Genomic DNA, 19,706 nt, shown 5'->3' on the forward strand with positions numbered 1-19,706 from the left:
TGGCAATAAAGAATCTCTTGGTGATCACTCCTCTCTGCGTGGTCACTTTGGGGCCTACATTTGGTGCCGTGACTCAGATCCAAACCAAGGTTGCTGCACTTTGGGGTCTACGTTTGGTGCCATGATTCGGATCAGGTTTCCCCACTAATCCCGGTGGGACCCTGATTCCGACTCACCCCATGACCACCCTGAGGATGTGACTGGCCAGGACTCATCCTCCTGATCGCCCTCGCTCACATCCAACACCAGACATCCTGTGGTGAGGCCACATACCCTTATTGGGCTCCCTTTACGGTCTCTCCCTTTGGTGTCTCTGGGGTTTAAACATTAATTTCCCCTTTTTGGCTATCTCTGGGGCTCAGACAGTAGAGGGGGGTTCCCTTCACTCCACCCAGCTTGGGTCTATTTCTGTCGTTCTCAGTCTCGGAGACCGCCTGTCCGAAAAGCCCGGCACAGGGTGACCCACAGCCTCAGGGCCCTTGAACGCAGTGATGACTGCTTCTTGTGCACCTCGTACCATTCCCAGGATATTTGAGACACATGGGAATGCCCCATGATTCCATATATCCTTCCAACTTATTCCCACCATGGGGGCCACCTCCTCTTTGCCATCTGACTCCCCACTGAGATGCCTCCTCAATAATTTGGACACCCTGGGTTTGACCCCAGATATAAAACCTAAAAATTTAATCCACTTTTGCACTCAAATCTGGCCCAATTATCCTTTAGACAACCAAAGTCACTGGCCCATTTTTGGGTCTTTTGATCCCAATCTCCTGCAAGACCTATATAACTACTGTGAGTGATCAGGAGATGGGGAGAGATTCCATATATCCAAGCTTTTCGTACCTCCATCTAAATCCGGCTCTCTGCACCACTTGCAAACCTAAACATGTGCTTCTTGCCTTCAAACCCTCCCCCTGTACTTTCTGTTCCCCTGCGCAGATTCTATTAGCCTGTAAACCAGTCTCTAAATCAGCCAGTTCCTCCTTCCCCATGTAAACAGACTTCTTGCACTGCTTCCCATACCTATCTCCTCCTATCTTCCTGAAAAACTTTCCCTGTCATGGAGTTAAGCAAGCCACTCCTTGCCAATTCTGGCCTCAAGGTGGTTCCAGCTCTGGGAGAGCTCATGCTCCCTTCCTGTGGGCTGAGACCAAGCCCCAGATTTATTCAGATATGCCTCATGCTACATTGGTGGAATCCTGTTTGATTATGGCATCTGACGACTGCTTCTCTTCCCTCCCCCCCAATCTAATGTTCATTTTTCTTGAGACAGTGACCGGAGAGTGGAGGTTTCATTTTGCTGAAAGCCTACCAGTACCAGTCAATGGGAGCAACCTAGAGACACAGGTGATGGCTAATCCCATAGGCATGTGTCATGGCTCCAGGCTCTGCCTTCACATCCCTTACCTAAAATGTCAGGACACCTTTTCTGCCTCCTCCATGGTCTCACCCCATGTTCTTTGTCTCTGTCTGCCTTCTCCTCCTTGGGTTTACTGGGACCCTGCCTCCCATGAAAAACTTGTAGCATGGTACCTTATGACTTAAGTTATTCCTACTAGTTTGCCAGGCCTCTCAGTCTAAAGTAACTTTAAGTCAGCTGCTTTACAAAAGCGCTTACAAAACTGCAGCTGCCATGCTCATGCTGTAACTCTGCCCCCACAAGGGGAGGAGGGAAAGCAAACAGACACACCTGTGCACAGGATGCCGGCTTCTGGACACAGCAAAAATGCCTGCTATAGCTAAGAAAACCCATAAAGAGGACCCAGCATATCCTGGGCCGCCAGCTACATGTGGCGATGGCTGCAGCCCACCACCACTTCCCCTAGAATAAACATGCGCAGAGAACACAGGAAGGGGGAGGGGTGACAGACTGCAGGATCAGGCCTAGGCAGTCAGGGTCATTTGTCCCAGGTGTGTGTGGAGGGAGTGGTGCCTTGCACAAGTCCTGCTCCCAGCCCCACCTCACACCTCAGGGCATCAGACCCTTGTAAGTCATTTGTTAGCTCAAGGTTATAGTTCCAGAAATAACTAAATAGACATTACTGTGGTCTCTAAACTTCTCATTTAGAATTTTCTATACCTTTGGCCTCAACATAATTTTTTCCCTCCAAATATTAACACTAGTTGTCCCGTATGGTACTGTTACTGGCCTGAAATGCCTTCTGAATGCCCTTCTCAAACTTTACAAATGATTTCTTTGTTTAAAAGGTAGCCTTTATTAAAGAGGCTGCCTGCTGTTAGCTAAAAGACAGGATCCTAACGTTTTGTTCTTTCTAGATGGGACCTGCACCTTCCAGTCTTCTGGCTGGTAGATGTTGGAAGCTTTGTACTGAGGCCTGGCCTCAATATGCCTTGGGTGACCAAGAGAAGTGGCCTTCACAGGGTTCCTTAAATTACAATACCATACTCCAGTTGGACCTTTTCTATAAAAGTAAAAGTAAACTGAGGTCCCCTATACAAATTTCTACCTTCTAAGCCACTCCAATACTCAGAACCTCTTAATGAGTGCTTCCCTCTTCAGCAGGCAATTGTAGGAAGACGGCAAATCGTACGTCCCCTTCCAGTTATCAGATCTAAGGGAAATTTAAAAACATCTAAACAGCTGTACTGATGCCCAGATAAATACATTCAAGCCTTTATCTCTGTGATCCAAACCTTTCAACTGACATGAAAGGATATTATGCTTCTACTAGACCAGACTCTTATCTCATTAGAAAAGCAATGGGTTCTGGCCCAGGCCACTCAGGGTGGAAATGATTATATGGCTCAAGCAGTAGAGCGCCGCTTTACAAGCATAAAGTCCTGAGTTCAAGCCCAGTACAGCCAAAGTAAAAATAATAATAATAATAATAATAATAATAATAATTGGGGATGAGGAAGTAACTCAATGGGAGAATGTCTGCCCAGCTTGCGCAAAGCCCTGGGTTCAATTCCCCAACATTACTAAAAAAATTTAAAAAATGGTAAAGAAGATAAGTGGCATTAATGTCACTTCAGCCATCTCATAGTAGAAAAACGTAGTTTAACCTAGACCAGATCCCTCATTCTTCAAGTGAGGAAACTGAGGCCCAGAACAGTTCAGAGACTTGCTCTCCAGAGTGTCAGGTGTCAATGTAAAATAACAACTTTACTTTACAGCAACAACTTAAAAAAATCCTCTTACCTTTCTACAGCATCTTAAGGATGCTATCAGAAAGCATACCACGGTGGACTCAGAGTCACAGGTGAGAGAGGTTCTCCTCAAAGATAAATTTCAACAGTCAGCCCCAGCTATTCATAAAAACTCAGACTGTGGCTGAAGGAAAAGTCATTGAAGCAAGTAATACAGCTAGCCATGTCTGTATTTATGGCTATGTCTGTATGTCTGGGACCTTACTAACAGGAGAGAAAAAGATAAGAGACACCACGGCCTCATTGCTGCTCTGAGAGGGCCCCACCTGACTGGGGCCTGTATCCTGAACTTGCTACTGTGGTGGGCAGGAGGGGCACTTCTGCAGAGAATGCTTAAGGGGGGACAGCCCGGGAGACAGCCCTGCCCCCAACCAGGACCCTGCCCTCTGCAAGGGTAACCACTGGAGGTCTAAGTGCCCCTGTCACCAGATGGAAGGCAAGGTGCCACCTCTTATGTATTGATGGGTCCCAGCCTCCTGTCCACACTCCACTTCTTGGCATCAATGTTGAGGAGCCATAATGGCAGAAAAACAAAAGGTCATTTTCCTCCTAGATGGTGGAGCCCGTTTGTCTGTTTTACCTTTTTCTCCTGGTCCCTGGTCCAATGACAAAAGTTATTGTTTGGGGCAAATCTGGCCAGCCCCTAGAGTGCTAGTTTACCTGGCCTCTGGTCTGTTCTTGGGGAGACCTCCTCTTCTGTCACTCTTTTCTCATAAACCTGAAACTCCAGTGACCCTACTGGGACAGGATTTACTATCAATTAAAAGCTCAAATTCTCCTCTCCCTGGGCAGCTATCTCTGCTGCCCCCTCCTTCAGGAACAGAGATTCCACAATGTGGACTGATGAGATGCATGTAGAGTGAGCCAGGACGGCCCTCCCTATTCAAATAAAACTCAAAAATCCCTCACAGCTTCCACACCTAAAACAATATCCCCTCAAGCCTGAGGGACAATGAGGCCTTATGCTTATTTCTTAAAAAAAAATAAGGGCTACTAATTAACTGCTCTAATATTATAATTTATATATAATATATAATATATAATTATATTTATATATAATATATAATTATTATAGTTGCCCCTATAATAAATTTAAAATTCTTATAAAAGTTAATTTTAAAATACAAGTTACAAAGTAAACAACTGGAAAAGATATAGATAGGTAGTAAATATATTTTTTGAGAAGTTAAAGGAAAATGGAATGGTTTTTTGGATGAGAAGGGATTTTGTAAAGACGGGTTTGTCCTAAAGATTGTTTCAAATAGGAAGGATAAGGACAAACCATCAAAGGGTTTAGTATGTTGTATGAAGGTCTGAGTAAGTTTGAAAAGTGTATAATAAAGCTTCAGTGTGTGATAAAGTTAAAGTTGAATATAATCTAAGAGTTGCCTAAAGGATTTTTGGGGTCATGTCAAACTAAAATCAAATCCTCTATGTCTATGAAATAAGAAGGTTATCTTAATATTGTTCTGCTCTGAGTAACATCTACAAAAAAACCAATACAGAGAAAGATTTTATCAAAGAAATTATTTGTGTTTTCTGCTGATCTTGTCAAGCTTTACATATTTGCTTATGTGTCCTAAATGACTACCTTGTAACAGTGTTATGTTATACTTTATCTAAATATGGTACAAACACTTAAAAAGTTAAAAGTGTCAATTTATATAAAATAATGAGCTAAAGCTCTCTTTTATCCAAGAGTGTTACACTTAAATCCTGACAGCCCCTGCCTCCCACAGGTCACCTACCTAGGTGTGGCCTTAAAGGGACAGACTCACTCCCTGGGTTATAAATGCATCAACCCAATCTTCCATTTCCCAACTCCCATACCATAAGACAGCTTACAGCTTTCCTGGCAGTTATAGGATTTTGCAGAATTTAGATCCCTAAGTATGTAGTCCCTGAACAGACACCTTTTTGTGCTCCTCCTAATATTCCTATTTGGGTCTTAGATAATGTATGGCACCCATTTTTCTTAGAAAACTTGCCTCCAACAGACTCTGCTCCTCTGGCTGACTACCTGCCTTCTCAGGGAACTTCTCAGAGAGCATGCAGACCAGATCCTGCCCTACCCTATAACAATTTCTGTTAAACCAGGGCATCTTGTTCCCCAAAAAGGATCTTCTCCCCTCTCCATTGGGACTTCAGTGGGCCAGCCCTCATCTGGTCATTCTCATGACACCCACTGCTGTCAAGCTCAATGGGTCCCCCAATGGCGGCACCTCTCAAGAAACAATTAGAAAATGGAGAAGGGAATTGAAGGACTCTTGAAATTGTCTAGGGAACAACATTTCACAGTGGTTCTCCTGGCCAATGCCATCCTAATGCCTGTGTTCTTGCTCTCCTATTCAAGCTTCTTCCTTGTATCATACTACATGTCTGCTACTGCTAATCAAAAATTTAACCAGTTGTACCTCCAGGGATACCAACCTCTCTAAAACCATCCAGAGAACTGCTATGCGGACCCCCACCAGACACAGGAGCCTGAGGATCCCGCCCCATACAATGCCTCCTGCCAGTAGATCTCGTTGCTTGGCTCTTACCCCTCTTCGGACCTATATTCATGCTGATTGCCTTTTGCACCCTCCTACCTTGTCTGTTAAAGTTTTTACAAACCCAGGTCAACAAAATCTCTAACCAAACCTTTAACCATCTTCTTCAAGGATACCAACCCCTGATAGCACAACCAGAGGACACCTATAATGGACCCTACCAGGACACCGGGTTATAAACATCAAGACCCCTTTACAGGATGCCTGCTACAATTCTTCGACTCCCTACACAAGGATAGTTGGCCGATACCCACCATGCAGAGGTCGGAGGACTGGCTCAAGACTCTTTATGACCTGTGGCTACAGGGGACCTTCATCAACTTCAGGGAAGAGGAAATTTTCATTTTTGGAGCCTGGGGTACGCCATCATGAGGCTCACCACCCCAACATTGTTTGCCAACTAACTTTCCCTTCCTCTACCCCTCCCCTTGCCAGCTCAAAGAAGCCAGAGCGAACACAACGCCCCCCTTCCTTAAAAAACAAAAAAGGGAGGAATGTTGGCAATAATGGCAGTGATAGGTTTCAGTTCTTACTGCACCCTTAAGCTTCTGTTTTCCAGGGTCACGGCCCTGCCTCCCAGGGTCACAGTCCTGCCTCAAGTCTAGCTTGAATCCTCCTTCTGCCCCAACCTCCAATCAGCATGAACCATAAGATCCTAACCAATCAGATCATGCTGAGTCCCACTGAGGGTATTTAAGCCCTTGCCCCTCCTGCTTCTCTCTCTTGGCTCTCTCTCCCCCATGCGGCTCACTCCTCGCCAAGCTGGCAATAAAGAATCTCTTGGCCAGATCACTCCTCTCTGCATGGTCACTTTGCAGCCTTCATTTGGTGCCGTAACTTGGATCTGAACAGAGGTGGCTGCACTTTGGGGCCTACAGTTAATGTTTCTATAGCTCTCGTTCTTGTCAAGAAAGACCAAAAGAAGAAACTGTAGAAATCCCTATGACCTCTAAAATATCTTGTACTGCTATTTAAACACTCAGAGTATCAGTGGTACTGTAAACAGACTATGTGTAATACACAGTACTAAAAATACCATGACAAGTCTCTTCTCACAACTTACTGGGACACAAATTTTACTATATAAATAGCTATAATACTAGGTGAGCTGTGAAAATGAAAATTAAGATTTATTCTTGCAGTAATGAATTAGTCTGAATGTCAGAAGGTGTGGGTTGTAATTGTTTTTCTACACTAATCAGTTAAGTCACATCCTCTATTGTTCATCTATATCATGGCAAACCAGGTAATGGATAAGGGAGTGTTTCCCAACCTAAGCATGACTGCCCTTTCTGACTGGATAACTATTTGGGGGAAGGTTGTCCCGCCCAGTGAAGGAGTTTTAGAGACAACTCTGGCTTCTTAACACCTGATGCTTTAGCAATCCCCACCCCTTCTCTTCCCCAGGTCTTCACAGCCAAAAATGTTAAATATCATCAAGGCAACAGAGTGAATCACCTCTGTTTAATAGTCATTAGACTATATGACTTCTCAAGCCCAAATACTCAAAAATCTGAATGGGAAAACTCTATACTCAGAGGAGATTATAAGTAGCTTTTAAAGAACATCTAAAGTCACTTAAATGGAAGATACAACATCAAATTAATTAGAATGTAAGCATTAACAATGTCCTGGTGTAAATGTTAATACTGAGGAGAGGAGTGCAAGCAATTTCAAAGAGACAAGGGTTTCAATAATCTCCTCTTTTGGATGCAGGTTTTAGAAGAGTCTGTACTATAATAGATTACACAGGGAAACCAAAAATCTCCAATGGGAAAAGACACTGAACTTAACAGGGGTAAAAAAGGATTTTCCAAAAGGCTTCAGAGAGTAATGTTTGAACAAGGATGAGACATTCAAAGGGTGGAAAGGCAGATATTTGATTGGCACAAAATCCACTGGACCTGGAGGATGAGCTGCTAGCCTTGCCAATAGGCAACCACCTGGAAAGAGGGGCAGAGGTCTCAGTTCTGTTAATTTGGAAGTCCTCTCTCCTGGTTCCAACATGCCTGGCTAGAAGAATCTGATCTTTTGGTTGGAATTTCCAAGAACCCACAATGGAAGCCACTGCACAGCACTGTACTCTGTCAGGTGTTCACACACATGTGATCTTGACTACATTGAAAGACCTTACAATCAGAAACCAAATCAGGCTGGCATCTCCTGTCTTACTAGTTGACATCCTTCCTTAATACAAGGATACTGCTCAATGAGTGTTAGTTAGGAAGTTTCAGTGAGAGTTTTTAAATGAAGTAAATACATTGGTCAGCACACCAGCAAGGAATTATAGGAGGATCCATGAAATGTCTGTGTTTCCAGGTAAGGAACAGGATGTTGGAAGAGGTGCACATGGGTACCCTGCGCTACAGCTAAGAATAGCTGGAGATAAAGGCACTGGGTCTGCCAATGACAGGGCTGGAGTCCATGCAAAGGGACCTGAAACAGGAAAGGTTCACAGCCGACAGCAGCAGAGCAGTTGCAGTCAGGGACTGACCTGAGGGGAAAGGCATGATATGGACTTGGGAACCAGGTTCAGTCTTGAGGCTAATCAAGGCTCTGCTGGTGATGGGCCAGGACTCTGCACATTCACTGAAATCTTGTTAATTAAGTTGACTGATTCATGAATATCATTGACCTCTGCACAGGAAGTTTAAAAAAAAGAGTCACAATATGACTTATTTGAGAAAAGTTTAAATACATACAAATCTCATTCTTCCCATGCTTGGTGGCTTTGCAGATAGAAATTTGGACGAATATATGCGTAATACAACTAAACTGTTAATGTATAAAAAGAAAAAATTACAGTAAGTCTAATTTTGTAGCTCTTATGCCTTTTTTTACAATTCTAGAGAAGTTGTCAGTGTGGACCAAAAATTAGCACAATGTGCAGATGCTTCACATGGGTTATGAGAAAAGGAAAACACAGAAAACAGAAGTGATATACAGAGACAGACCATTTGATTATGTCTCATTTTCAACATGAGTTGAAGAGTTGGCCAGGTAAGACTGGCTGAGACTCAGCTACTGGCTTCAAGATTAGGTTACAAAATGTTTGTACATCACGTTACATCACAGTTTGCAGAATCCTATAAGCCAAACAATTCAAATGAACACTGTAACACCTTATTTATCTTTTTTACATATAATTCACGCTGATGTTTTATTCTTTCCTATTCCATTTTTAAAATTAGCATGTTTCACAATCTGCAGAAGGATTGTCAGGCATATACTAACATGGGAAGTAAAGCCCAGACTTTACATTCAAAACAAATGAGTTTAAACCCCTGGTATTTACGTTACACAGTTAAGAAACTCGAGTAGCCTCAACTGTAAAATAAGAATAACAGAATTCACAACTTTAGTGATTTTTGTACAGTAAAATAAGATGAACTTGTGAGTATGGTCAGTGTGTGACTGACATTAACCAGAAATAATGCAGAAACATCTCTTTTACTCACAAAAGAAGGCACTCATTGGATTTCCCATGGAAGCCCAAAATTAGCATCCTCTGTCTGGGGAAGGAATTTGGTTCTATGGTCCACACTTAAGCCAGTCTAAGGCCTTCTGCACAAATACAGCCTAACAGCCAAGGAGCTAAAGAGTGTCTTTGCTCTTTCCTGGTCCCTGCTATGGGTGACATCCTCTGGTTTCAAGGTCCTCTCACAGGTTCCCTGGGCCTTTTCCTATGTGTATCTTTTTAGTCCTGCTTCCTCGCTGTGAATTTTCATATCCAGAATGACCAGCGTGTGACTGCGGACATTACACTTAACCTCTCGTGTTCAGTTACGGTAACTAAAAAGTGTAGCCTATAACAACAGCTGCCATCGTGCACTGCCACATCACGACATTTCACTCATGATGGATCTCATCAGCGACAGTGGTGTGACAAGATCACAGTGGAGATGAAACGTTTCTACGGGCGAGGTGTTGCAGTCATTGCGACACATTGCTCATGTGCTTGTGGTGATGTTAGTGGAAAGACTACCTGCCAACCTGCCAGTTGTATAAAAGTCTAGAACACACAGCTATGCACAGTTCCTGGCGCTTGATAAGGATAATGGACCACTATACCATTGGTTTATGTGTTTTCTATACTGTACTTTTCATCATTATTTTAAAGTGTAGTTCTTCTACTTATAAAACGAAAGGTTTTCTGTCAAACACCATGTGGTATTATACCAGCAGATGCCTCATAAGTGTCCTGTTAGCCCCATCTCTTGATTTTATCCATAGGCCCCATCCAGACACTAACCCACTCTGTCTGTTTGTGTGAGTGCACTCCAGTGTTCACAGGATGAGGAAATGGCCTAACAGCAGAATATGCCCTGTCTTTCAGCAATGCATGCCTGTGGTTCAGTTGGCTTTTACGATGACTAAGAAAAAATGTAACCAATGGAAAGGACTAGAATTAGGGTGGGATCCTTAAGAGATTTTCAGTAAATACTAGTTAAATACTAGTTTTATAGTTCTCCTTTTCTCTAATTCCCATGCATGTATCATTCCTACAGACTCTCTCCTAACAGCTTGCCAAGAATAGTCACATTTAAGCCAATGGGGACATGTGACTGGTTTGGTACAATCTGTGGATAGCTACCAGTGAATAATAATCTCAACTAAGAAAGACATTTCCTCCAACCCTGATACAAATTTTATTCAACAATTAGAAATATCAATATTGAATGAATATTTGGTGACATTAAAGAATCATTATTATTGCTTAAGATGTGTTAATCTATTGTGGTTACTTATGAAACAGTTCCTCTGTTTTACAGAAACACATTGAAGTAGTTAGGATGAAATATCTATGTAGGATTTCCTTCAAATTATGACAAGGAAGGATATTGGGTGGGCACACAGAAGACTGTTGAAGCATGCTGGCTTCAGATGGTAATTCTTGAGCTACATGAAGGATACATGGAGCTCTATACCTTCCTGAGTATTTTTATACGTGTTAAACTTTTCAATATGAGAATTAAAATGTACAATATAAGAAAATGAGTCTTGTCAAAATAAATACACATAACAATCTACCATGGATCACATTTTCTTAGCAATTATTGTGTTGAGGACTTCTTAAGTGCCAGGTTCTGTGCTAAGCCCTGGGGATACATGGTGAAAAAGACAGGATCCTGCTGTTGGACAGCTTATGTATGTATGAGTATGTAAAAAGTTGAATAGGAGATTTCAATAAGTAATGGGATCAGTGGTTTTACGGCATTAAATGGCTATATTTCCTGGTGTTGAACAGGAAATGCTGGTAATTTTCTATGTGAGAATCATTGAGAACAACTCTTCTCAGTCCAGGTGCCAACTGTGTGAGGTTTTCCTAGGGAAGAAGTCATGGACACTTTCAGAAGCTCTTGTGCCTGGGATGGGAGCAGAAAAGAGTGGCTAATGGGAGAGATTAAGGCCTGTTGCAGGGAAATGTGAGTTTCCTCTCTCTCATAGCAACGCTTTTGCCTAAACCTTGAAATTACACTTTTTTAATTCCTTCACAAATTTAAGAGTGTAGCCTGGTCCTTTCTCATTTTTGTGAAGAAACAAACAAAAGTTTCAAAGAGTCCCTTTTCAGATAAATTTTATCTATAAATGAGCAGTCTTACTTCACATTGTCTACTTTCTAGGACTGTATCTACTTGGTTCGGTAATATGTTCCTCAGAGGAGGAGATGTAGAGGCATTGCTAACAACCCAAGCCCCCCTCTTCTCCATCCCAGCTTGTGTATGGCCTCATCCCCTGTGACTATGGAAATCCACAATAAACCTTTCCACAGAGCATGCTAGAAACCTCAAATTTCCTGACATTTTTTCCCATTAAGGTGAAAGTACAATAGCCATGGCAAACACCCCCTATTTATCAATAGGTTTATGTGAGCCAGGTCCTCTACTATGTGATTTAAAACACTAAAAGACTGCTTAAAAAAATTCTCTGTCCGATAAGCCAAGCTTAGAAAGACAAATATTACATTTTTGTTCATATGCAGAATCTGCAACTAAAAAAGTAATATGACGTGATTATAAAAGTGGGGGACCAGTGGGTGGGAAAAGAGAGAAGGTCATGGGAGTGAATATTTTAGAAATACATTACATACATGCATGAAAATAGCATGGTGCAACAAAAACTTAAAAAGGAGAGGAGGGAGAGTGGTTAAGAACGAATTATATAGATGGGTTGAATTTGATCAATGTGCATTATATGTATATTGTAAATAGTGCAATGAAACCCTTTGCACAATTAATTTATGCCAATAAATTAACCCTAACCTGCAGCAAGGACCCATTTCACTCATGGCAGAGCTCCTGGAAAATGATGTAAATTACCGCACAGGCCTCTTGGGGTCACAATCCTGGATGGTCCCTTCCTAAGGTGACACCCTCCCAAGTCATAACCTAAATATGGACATAGCTGGAGTCAGGGAGGATACATTTAAGCCCACAAGAATGAGTAGCTTTCTGTTGTCATCCACCCCCTTTTTCTGATGCACCATTTGGAATATAAATTTCTAAATGGCCATGATCAGATTGTTCTGTGTACAGTGCCAAAATCTTACTTCCTTCATATTATATACGAGAGAGGACCTGTTCAATTTCATCAGTCTGTAATCCTATGGGACTAACTAATAATTCATTTACTGTTTCTACTTTCCAGTTTGAAGAGAAGTTTGAAAATGAAAGAAGACTGGGTGAAATTCAGAACTGGTAAGATCAAGCACCTACGTGTTCCTGACGGAAGCACCTCATACAGGGTTTATACAGCAGGCAATGTTAATGGGCTGTTGGATTATAGTTGGGAGAGTGGACAGGGCTTCTGACAACTCTCTTGGAGCTACAAAGGGCTAGGCCTCTCTGAGGAATCATCCCCAGGGCCCTGGAAATGTCCTCTGCTTGTTTTTTTCATGCTTTCGAAATGATCAGAAATAGGATTTCATTTCAGAAAATGAGTAAATCCGATCTAAGTCTGCTCAGAGATGTTTTATTATTTATTAGCATATATAATTTGAAAAAATTACTGGCTTCACAATTGCCAGGATATTTTCCTTGTGGCAAAATTCAGAAGATTGGTTGACATGGGCTTGGTGTGCATGGCTACTTTACTTAAAGGAAAAATCTCCTTTGATTCTTCTACATTTTTCTCATTAGTAGGAGGCTTCCTCTGGCTTCCAGGCTGCAGGAACTTCTTCACATTGGGGAGGTTACTGATCCTGGTTTTCAGGGCCTGCAACATATAAGTAACAGAGAGGAAGGAGCCCGAAGACCAAATCAGCTATTGGCATAACTCAGGGAACATGATCCTTGCCTAAACAAAAACCAGCACAGCTCCTTATCAGCACCAGTGTGGGAGCTGGTAACAGAAACAGGAAGACAAGAGATGGAAAGTATAGCTCATTATCAAATTCCATAAAGATATCTTTAAGACTCTTCATTTCTAGTCATACTTTTTCTTATACCTTAACCCTGTAGATCCACAGTTCTTGTGCAATATAACGGGAGGACAATGTGTCTCAGCTTTCAACTCACAGGGGCTCCAAAAAAGACAAAATGAATAAATGAATAATTTTAGGTGGAAATAAAGATAGACCATATTAAAGGCTAACCAGGGACCAGTCAAAAGAAATTTCACATTGAGAGGTAAAGTTGGAGGTTGTTGATGGGGAGAATATATGGGGGAGGGGGGAAATATGAAGAGAGAAACACAATGTCTGCCATTAGGAGCTGGAGCTGAGCAAAGGAAATCAGATGGAAAGAGACTCACTCGAATGGACTCGCTGTGCAAGGACCATGACACCAGGGAATCTCAGAGAAGTCAGGGAGAAAGCCCACAATGGAATACAGGCAGAAATATGAGGGGTGCCAAGATCTCCCATTATATAAGGCTAAATATTTTCTTCTTGGAGTAGCAGCCACCTTAAATGTCCTTGGCATCACCAGATTACTTTCATGCCTTAGAATCTGGGCTTAGGAGATGATTTTCAAGGCCTGGAGTGGGGTGTGAAGAGTTAGAGATGGCTCAAATTCAGATGCCTCCACTCCATGGTGAAATATGAGGGGCTGCCTCTCTAAGGGCTGTGAAGTATCACCCGCATAGAGGGAAGCTAGTCATAATCCTGGAGTCCAGCTCCTCCACACGATAGAGAAGTTCCATCAGGTGAATGGCAGCCCTGTTCAGCCTTGTCCATGGCTTCTTAACACCTGCAGAATTTCGAAAACTCAGGCCATGGATGCATACACAGTTAAGCAAGGGTCCCGGGTTCTTCCTGAGCCTCTCAGCACAGCTACCCCCACTTCTTCTGCCACTTTCCTTGTGCTGGTGGAGTGATCCAGGCTCATTAAAGATTTATATCTGCTTTTCTGGATTATGAAATATTGCATAAGAAAATTTGGGGATAATATATGATGTTTATTACCATATTGAAATTATGAAGAAAAAAGAGAAAAAATACACACAGCATTATATTTAGGAAATAGTTTTGAGATTTTAGAAAAATATAAAAGTATGAATAATTACTTAGGACAATAGTCACAGCACATTATTGTAATTTACATTGTTCATTTATGTGTGTGGGACTCTTTGGTTTTATTCCATACATTACTTCAACTGCAATGACTGGAAAGCTTGCCACCACCTGGTCAGCACCAGCAGGGCTAAGAGAGTAAACGGGATCTGATGACTCCCAAATCTTTTGTTTCTTGCACAGGGCCTGACACACAATCAATAAATGAGTATTTGCTGAATGAATGAGTGAAGGAAGAAACTAATGCTCTATCAGACAGGAGTTTAGCAGTTAGGCCCTTATTTGTAGTCTCAGTCATTTAAATCCATTTTCTGGGTTCATGTTTTTTATTTAGCATGTCTTCTGTTCTGATCTGGAAATGTTCTCCTTTTTCCTTTATAGAGAAACTTTCTCCAGTATAGGTACTACATATATAATAATGCAAGTTGTTTCCTTAATTTTGGAAAACTTATCATAAAATCTAAAGCTACGTCTGCAAATTCTATAGTTTTTTTCTTATTATTCATCCATGTCTTCCCTCTACCCTCTGCCACCATCGCTGTTCAGATGCTTCTTACTGATTCTTGAAACACAACAGTACTCTGAAGGCCAGCTGGTCTCCTGTCTCCCTACACGTGGCACCAGAATATTTTTTGCTGTGTTATTTTTATATTGTCGTTCATAATCAGAAGGTGATGGTGTTCTGTCTCGTCTACAGTCCAAGTGCTAATTATGAAATTCTACCACCTAGAAGATTCTAAGTTGGGCCCCATTAAATTAAAATTTTCTGGAAAAATTTTGACCTTGGTATAATTGGCACAATTCTTCTTCACTGCCTACTTTTATATAATGCCTTGAGTGAAAGGTAGATGAATTAATATTACGAAATAACCTTTGGAAATGAAAGTCAATGCCTCAGGAAGGCTCAAGCACTGTTTTTTGTGACTATCTGTTATGGGCTAAGTAATCCTATATATGCTAACCCTCCATGTGATGGCATTAGGAGATAAGTAGGCACTGTGGGTGGGCCCCACAGTGCTTTTATGTGCCATTATTATAGGGTCCCCAGAGAGCTGCTTTGACCCATCTGACACGTGAGATCTAGAAGTCATCCATCCATGAAGCAGGATACAAGCCATCATCAAGGACTGACTCTGCCAGGCTTTGATCTTGTCCTTCCCAACCTCAAGAATTGTGAGAAATAAACAACCATTGTTTAAGCCAGTCCATGGCATTTTTGATACAGCGGCCCTAAGTGGAAAGATACCATCTTAGAACAAAGATCCCATATTGCTCTTAAAGGTGAAGCAGCTTCCACTTACCTTTTAAAAGGCAGGCAAGTAACAGTTCCTTGTTTTCTCTTTGATCTGGGCAAGGCTTGAATTATTTTCCCCCAGGGAAAGTGTCTGGATGAAGAATAATCTTTTCCTTCAAATCTGCTTCCCCTTCTGAATACATTATTGGTGACAATGAAAATGCTTTTCGTTGTGCATTTTTTAAAAGCTATTGTATCCACTATGGCATCCTTGGTGTTTGGGAGGTAGGTGAGTAGCAAATAGCAGAACAGAGCCATCCTCTGCTCTCAAGAGACCCAGTTGTCCCTTCCAGTGCAGGTTCACCTGGAACTTCCTCACTCTGCACCCTAGCACTCTGAGAGGAGAGGGACATGTGTCATTCTTTCATTCTCTCAGGCTTGTGCCTCCAAGCTACAGGTCACAGATGCCAATGATAAAGATGTGAATATATGCACAAACTCATTTCTCCCTGGACTGTCACTGAGCAAGAGTGCAGGAATGACATCTTGCATCACTGAGAAATGGACCCATAGCGTCAATGTCTCCCAGGAAATCTGGGGTTTGGCATGTTGAGTTCTTCTTTTAGAATGCATTTCCCAGGGCCGAAGAGGGACAAGGGAATAGACAAGCACAAGGGGTTTCCTGAATCCAGCTTCACTTTGCTACATCTCTTCACTTAAATCAGAGTGGTCTTTGAAAACTGCAAATGTGAATATCACTAACCGCTCTTTAACTTCTTAATTGAGTACCTTTTCCTATAGGATGCTTCCTAACACTCCTCCTCACCCCCCGATTTTCAATTTTATTCAGCCCTGCAATGTGGTGGGGCCTCTTCCATCTGAGCAGGGGCATATTTGCTGGCTCTGCCTAGCAAGTCCATCTTACCTTGCCACACATAACTCCCTACCTTATTGCATCCCAGGAAATATAGGTCCCTCCTCTGACTCTCAAAAGAGCCCCAGGAATCCTCTCATAACACCTGAAGGCCACTGTGCATCCTCTACAGTTCTATGAGCCCATGGTGTGCATCATGGCCTGCTGTGGCCCACATCACAAGTTGATAATGACCCTGTGTGTAGCTGAGTATCTTGGCGAATGTGACCTGGCTTTGAGAGCTCCTCATACATCCTCATACCTTCTGCTTGATTGTCTGTGTTCATTTCTCCATTTCTACAAAATATATTCATTCATGTCACTCAAATGCTTTGTATGGACCTTGCTTGGATAAAAATAACAATAGGCTAATGGAAAACAAACCTTTATGATATGGCAGAAGAAATTATAATGCCAAAGCATTGATGAATTACAGGACCAGCAGCAAGATTGCTACCAAGTGACACCATCCACTATTCTTCCTCACAGGAACACCTTACCTTACAACAATTCTTGAACCTAATTCTCTGCAAAAAATACAAAGAATCAGAACTCCAGGAGCCAAAGATAATTGCAACTGCAAGGACCCATGGACTACAGTTCCAGAAGCCCCAGTTCAGTGCCTGGAGCACCTGGGACAGGATCCCTCACTGCACCCAGAAGTTCCTACCTGGAACACAGAAGCCCCCTGCTGGCTTGTTTTGCCCACAGACATGCTGACACCCAGCACATGTTTCCCTACCACCCTCCACGTGTCCTAAAGCCCCCATCCAGTGCCTAAAAGCCTCCACAGGTGCCCAGAGACTACTGCTCTACCCATGGACCTGCTGAGTCCTTGCCCACTGGAAAGCATCCTCTGCTGTGCAGAGAAGCCCCCCCCACAGCACGCAAAAGTTCATACCTGGTGAGCTCTGCTCATAGACCCATGGAGGCCCTGCTCACCCTGCATGTGATCCTGTGTGCCCAGAAACCCCAGTGCCATGTGCTGGGATTCCACTGGGACTCCACCAGGAGCCCAGAAGTTCCTTTGTGGCACTTCCACACAGCACATCTGGTGCATGGATTGCAAAGTGGCAGAGAAACCAGTAAGAAACAACAGCCAACAGAACCATTCCTACTATAACCAAAAAAAAAAAAAAAATAGAGCCCTTAGGACAGGCTGGTCACTGCTGCTAGCCACAGCTGCATCTGCAAAATCACATTGGCATGTATCATTGTTGGGTACTGCCTGGCTGTGTTTCCCATCCTACTAGGGGCAAAAGGTAGTAAACTGACACCATTCTAGAGCCAGGTATCTGACTAGACTGCCACCAAATGGGTTGAGGGGAGAAAACACCTGCTCAGAAGAGCACAGAAAATTCTGTAATTTTTATGTTAATTTGTTTTTGTTGCTGTTAAGCTTTGGATATTCAGATTTTTTTATGTGTTTGTTTGTATTGTCTTTTTCCCCCTGCATATCCAAGTTCAGTAATTCTGCACTCTCTCTCATTTTCTATCAAGTTCTGCTTTTCTCTGCATACATTGTAAAGGAGCCACAAAACCTGCCTTTCAATACTGAATTTTAATCCATTTCTTCCCCTTCACTTTCCCATTTATAGTTTACCTTTATCTACAACTCGAACTGCTCTGTAGCTCATATTTTATTCTGTTTATCCATTCATAATCCACCTTTGCTACCTGTACTTTCAGCTAGTAAATAGATTGCCAGATCATCTTATGTTTGTTTGTCTAAATTCTCTCCATTTCTCTTCCTCCTCTCTTCCTCAAAACAATATTAACTAGATCTCTTCTACCACTCACTCCACTTTCTCACTAACCACTCCTATTAGCTTAAGCCACCACTCCTTTCTGCCTCATAAAACCATATACCTTGTATTATTCACTAGAGTTTCCCCCTATATCTCCTCCCCATTACCACCCTCATTACTTTGGATCTTCCTAAATCACAAAGATTCACCTTTGCTCCAATGTATCTCCAAAGACTCTGGAGCAGCCACAGAGATTGGTCTTCTTTAGGGATTGCTGCAAGGCTGTGGTTTATCAACTGTGATAACTTTTGCAGATAAACTTCTTCTCCCTGTGGAGCAAGGGGTGGCACCCAGCATCTTGAGAACTGAAACTGGATGTTTGACTACTAAACCGCACAACCCCAGTGGGGAGACAAGAAAATACACCATGACCCAGACACTACCCTGTCCTAAGTAACCCAATGATGTTCTGTAAGCTTTTAGAAAAACAAGGACAAGTTAAAGCCAAAACTAGCAGATATTTCCATCTGATAAAATCAATGAAATAGAGACAAAAAAAAGCTATACAATCAATGAAACAAAAAGTTGGTTCTTCAAAGAGATAAAAAAGATTGATAAACCTTTAGCAAATCTGACCAAAAGGAGGAGTGAAAAAATCCAAATTTAAAATGACCAGATGGTCTTTAGAAAATGCTTTAAAAAACCCATATTCAAATAAACTGGAAAACTTAGAAGAAAGAGATAAGTTTCTAGATACATTTAACCAACCAAAATTGAGTCAAGAGGATATGTCACTGAAATAGATCTATAATAAACAATGAGATTGAAACAGTAATAGTCTCCCACCACCAAAAATAAAAATAAAAACCCAGAACCCAAATAGGTTCACTACTAAATTCTACCATACCTTTAAAGAAGAACTAATACCAATATTCCTCAAAGTTTTCCATGATATAGAAAGGGAAAGAACACTACCAAACTCATTCTATGAAGCCAGTATCCCAAAACCAGACAAGGACACAACTAAAAAAAGGGAATTACAGGCCAATCTCTTTAATGATATATATGCATAATTTCTCAATAAAATCTTTGCAAGCCAAATTTGATAATGCATCAAAAATATCATACACCATTATAAAGTCAGTTTCTATCCCAGGATTCAAGGATGATTTAACATACACAAATCCATAAATGTAATTCAGCATGCAAACAGAAGAAGGACAAAAATCACATGATCTCGATAAAGCCAGTATGGAAGTTCCTCAAAAAACTAAAACTAGAACTAACATTTGATCCAATGATACCACTCATGTATCTGAAGGAATGCAAGTCAGGATACAATAGAGGCACACCCACATGTATTGCAGCATGACTCTCATGAGACCATCAAAGAAGTCTGAAAGCTGAATAGTTCCTGAATGTAAGGAATTTTGGAATTTTGGCATGGAAAGAGAACAGTGTGATTTTTTAGAAAAGGAGCCCTTACATTTTAGAGATAAGTATTACTGTCCCCCTGAATACATACTCTGAAACTCTAAGAAATAATTCTTTATACTAACCAGTGTTCTGT

The 19,706-nt window shown here is 41.8% G+C and overlaps 1 pseudogene; it reads right to left on the reverse strand.

Moving 5' to 3' along the window:
- Positions 1-8,098: 8,098 nt before the first annotated feature.
- Positions 8,099-15,678, reverse strand: LOC109695345 (glutathione S-transferase A2-like; annotated as a pseudogene).
- Positions 15,679-19,706: the final 4,028 nt, after the last annotated feature.

The sequence above is a fragment of the Castor canadensis genome, chromosome 8, assembly GCF_047511655.1.
Source record: "Castor canadensis chromosome 8, mCasCan1.hap1v2, whole genome shotgun sequence".
Lineage (NCBI taxonomy): Eukaryota > Metazoa > Chordata > Mammalia > Rodentia > Castoridae > Castor > Castor canadensis.